The sequence below is a fragment of the Pezoporus wallicus genome, unplaced genomic scaffold (assembly GCF_028554395.1).
Source record: "Pezoporus wallicus isolate ANWC-B61680 ecotype Strahan unplaced genomic scaffold, APGP_CSIRO_Pwel_v1 contig_6783, whole genome shotgun sequence".
In the NCBI taxonomy this organism is placed as follows: domain Eukaryota; kingdom Metazoa; phylum Chordata; class Aves; order Psittaciformes; family Psittacidae; genus Pezoporus; species Pezoporus wallicus.
In genome coordinates, this window is record NW_026637555.1 from 1,881,922 (window position 1) to 1,886,317 (window position 4,396).

The 4,396-nt window shown below is 44.7% G+C and overlaps 1 long non-coding RNA gene across 1 annotated transcript; it reads right to left on the reverse strand.

Annotated features, from left to right (window-relative positions):
* Positions 1-2,023: 2,023 nt before the first annotated feature.
* Positions 2,024-4,192, reverse strand: LOC130597658 (uncharacterized). Its single transcript, XR_008971839.1, has 3 exons — positions 4,096-4,192; positions 3,163-3,253; positions 2,024-2,234 (listed from the first exon to the last, which is right to left on the reverse strand). It is a non-coding gene; the product is annotated as an uncharacterized LOC130597658 (long non-coding RNA).
* Between the last annotated feature and the right edge of the window lie 204 nt (positions 4,193-4,396).

Sequence of the window (4,396 nt, forward strand, 5' to 3'; positions counted from 1 at the left end):
TTCTGGTGATCAGGAACGCTTGAAGCGTGTACAAATACAATTTACTCAGCTTCTCATTGCTCCATACATCCTAATGAGTGTTCCATAATAGAGAAAATACAGAGTATGTAAAAAAAAAAAAGGGACTAGACTGCAGCAATGCATGCATTCACTTCCAGCACCTATGCAAACATTGTTTCATGCTTTCTCCAGTAGTGTAAGGGATCACATCGCAGCTTAGAAGGAAGCCTTCCTTCCCAAGCATGTGCCCTCCTGTGCTTGGGACAAAGTGATCACAGTTACTGAGATAAGACCTCCATAAGCAAGCAGCAAACAGGCTTTTTTTTTAATTTTTCCATTTAATAATAAAAAAAAATAAATTAGTAGCAGATGCTAACTTTTAGTCACTTAAGGATTTCCCCCACTTACTATACCAGGTCAAATAGCTTCCAGATTTTCTTCCTCTTCTTCAATACATTCAAGTGATTTCAAACCATAAAATAAAATGGAAAGGAAGTAGTATCTATGAAAAGCTGTCAGACACAAGTGATCAGTGAAAGGGATGTGTTAGTGAAGACCTCAGGTACTTCAGGCATGGCACACAAGAAGAGAACTGGTGAAGAAAAAAAGGGTTCTGGACATACCGCAACTGGCTGAATGGAGAAAAGAGTCACACACAACAGCACCAAACCTGCCACAGCAGCTGTTAATGCCTGTAACAGCTTCAGGATGCCAGCCCGAGAAGCAAGGGATGGAGGACAGCCGTTTGCCCGACAGTGTCAGTGGAGGCAAACGCTTCCTCCCACACCTCTGCTTTGCTGGGCACACAGAGGGAGGGAGGAGGGCGACCTGCAGCTGTCCACAGCTCCCTCGTGCTTGTTTCACCAGTGCTGCTGACGCTGCACTTGAGCACCCGGGCTGTTACAAGCCCCTCGCTAGCGCTGTTCCGAGTGTGAAGAAAAGCCCTAGATTTTTACAAATTTAAGTTAAGACAGAAATAAGCCATTCCCCTGTGGACTGTTAGCAACCAAAGGGCTAAACATCACAGTTTCAGGTGCTCGGAAATCGTTGGGGAAGCAGCCTTCCCTCCTCCCCTCATTAAAAATAAACAAAGTCGCTATGATCAAACTACCCACTAACAATACCTACAGCGTTACATGTGCCTGCAGGGCTCCGTGAAGCGAAGCGAGGCGAGGCGAGGCGAGGCGAGGCCAGGCTCCCGCTCCTGCCGGTACCGCCGGGGCCGGCACCCGCCGCCCTGAGGGGAGGCCCGGCCGTTGAGGCACGCGGCAGGGCGGGACCCTCGCGCCGCGCTGAGGGGGCACCGCCCGCGGCTCGCGCAGCGACCGTTACAACCGGTGAGGACCCCGCGGGCGCGGCGCCCCCTGCCGGCCCCGCTGCAGCACGGCTCCGTCCCACGGCGGTGAGCCCGGAGCTCCCCTGAGGGGGCGCCGCTGGGCCGGGGGGCTCGGGCGCCCGTTGAGGGGCGGCTCAGGCGTTCTCTCCCCGTTAAGCACGCCGGAGGACGGTGCAGTGATTCAAAGTGGTTTCCTAACTCCAGTGGTAAACTTTTCCTGGAATCACAGAGTCATAGAATGGTTTGGGTTGGAAAGGACCTTAAGATCATCCAGTTCCAACCTCCTGCCATGGGCAGGGACACCTCACACTAAACCATCTCACCCAAGGCTCTGTCCATCCTAGCCTTGAACACCGCCAGGGATGGCGCATTCACAGCTTCCCTGGGCAACCCATTCCAGTGCCTCACCACCCTTACAGTAAAGAACTTCTTCCTTATATCCAATCTAAACTTCCCCTGTTTAAGTTTTAACCCATCACCCCTTGTCCTATCACTACAGTTCCTAATGAAGAGTCCCTCCCCAGCATCCCTATAGCCCCCTTCAGATACTGGAAGGCTGCTATGAGGTCTCCATTGCATTTTGTATATTAACAATAAGCATCAGTTCCTCTGGGCTATTTCTATTATCCTGAAGTTGCACATACTCCCCTATTCCTCGGACATATTGAAGTCTAAAGGGAGCAAAACCAGGAAGAAAATCAGTTTGATCCCTTCAGAGCTCAAACAGTACTTACACGACACACCACCTCTAGCCTTGCTGGCTTTGACAGCACTGCAGGAGTCCTCCACTGTTCCACACAGCTGCCTTCTCCTTGTTTCTTGCACGCAGTCATTATGCACAGCAATCACATCCCGGTTGGCCTCAGCATGTCACAGATGCAAGTTCCTTCTGCATAAACTGATATGTTACTGTTACTATTATAAGCTGCATAATTTGGAGTAACTGACATAGGAGTAGATGTTCCTCTTCTCATTGTCATTACACTGCTACCTAGAAGGCATTACATGAGTAGAGCTGTTTATCAAGAAGGCAGTCAGCTGAGCCAACTGCCTTCCTTAACATTTTTCCCTGCCTCTTCTTTTTCTGCTCCTTCACTTATCAAATGACAGAGTGAGCACTAGAGCTGTGAGGAAGCAAACATGAAAATCAGATGGGTGATTCCTAGAATAGCCCTTGAGTATCAGAGGTGTTAAATGTGAATGTGTACATGAAGCCACCAATAAACATCCCTGATGCTTATTCTTTTTTTATTTGCCTTCCTTGGTAGCAACTACATCACCATGCTTTGGAGAAGACACCTTTCAACTCTTTGTACTCACACAGTTGTGATTGCTGGATGATATTTGTATCTCAGTGACAGGCATTTATCGTCTCAACAAATGAAGGTTCAAAACAAGCCCTATGTTGTCTTTACTAAGAGAGCACCTGTGGGGAAGAAAATCCCACAAACACAAAAGAAATAGAAAAAAAGGGCCTTTTGAGCATGGGAATGCTCATCTTCATGCTAGTGTAAGCACAATGAACAACAAGCTGTCATAAAATCTCAAAAAATTGGTTAAGATTTGGAAGCAACAGAATAAATGCTTTCTGCTGCCCCATCTAAGAAAACTGAACTGAGCAAGGCTGTTCATCCTCTGGTCATCAAAACAATTTTAACATGTAAGCTGAGACTGTCAATCTAAATGTATCCCAAACTCATTTTTCTAAATAAGGGCACAGAAAGAACAGAGTTATGCTCAGAGATCACATGTGGGCTTCAGATTCATGAAAATGAGGTTGCTCAATATTCTGCTGACTTGAGAAAAACAGCACTGACATGACTCACCTCTTTCCCTTCTCCTCAGGGAATCATTCCTTCTAACACAAGTTAGGATTCCTTTTTATATAACTAGATCATGAAACAGGAGTTCAGCTGTCTATTAAACACAAAGCAAATTCATCAAATCATGCATACCATTTATATAACTGCATTTAAATAACATTTTATCAAAGGAAGGCATATCAAGCTAAATAAATTTTCTCTTTTGTTCCTTGTGTAGGAATTTCATTTTAAGAAGTATTTTTCTGTAACTGAATGGATGCCAGTTGCAGAAATATCTGCCACTAAGCTAGAAAAATCTCATCATAACTTTTCATTATCGATATTAAATGCTAGAAATCCTCTGGGAGAGAAATGAACATATTGGATGTTTGCACTTTCTGGGGAAATGTTGCAAACTTGTTTACCAGAAGACTGCTATAGGAGAAAACAAACCCAATAAAAAGAGACTCATATGTCTACTGAATAGTCCTTCTGATCCTGCAAATATTTTTGTTTGTGACATTTATAGAATTACATCAAGCAGTAAAAGGGAACTTAAGAACAATTTTTCAGGTGCTTAGTACCCACGGGTAGAACCAGGCTTTGTCTCTTTCCAATTTCAGAGGGCTTTAACAAATCAATATCCTTACAATATATTGGTTACAGCATGTCTCCATCAGCTTCTATTTACTTCTCTGAAAATGCTCCATTCCTTTTGGTATTGGTCCTTTGACATGAAGAAAAGTCTTTGCCTCACATTTATTTCTGTCAGAAAGCTTTGCCCAGAAGGAGCACAGAAGCCTGCTTGAAGGGAAAAAAATGCAAAGTGCAAATAGATACATCATCATCCGTGAAACTTTAAAGTAGAAGACATGCAGGTAATCGTACTTTTTACACAAGACATTATTTAGCAACATAGGCTTAAATAATTTAACATGATTATTTTTGTTCTTGTACCCTCAGCCGCAAACACGGTGATGGTCCACACCAGAGCAAGCAAGGAGGCCTTGGGGCAGCTCCATCCACTGGCATGTGCAGCACCTAGAATTTATTCCATGACTGAGTCTCCTGATGGTGGGTTTGCCAGGAATGAGAGAAGCTAAAATGCTTTAAGTTAAAACAGACAGATTCCAGGTTTTTTTGTCTGACTTCTATAAGTATATTAGGACCCTATAAAGGGTCCTTCAATAAGTATGAGTGGTAAAAACCATGCCAGCCTCATCTCGTGCTTCTGTAGGGCACTAAAGCAGTCTTGGAG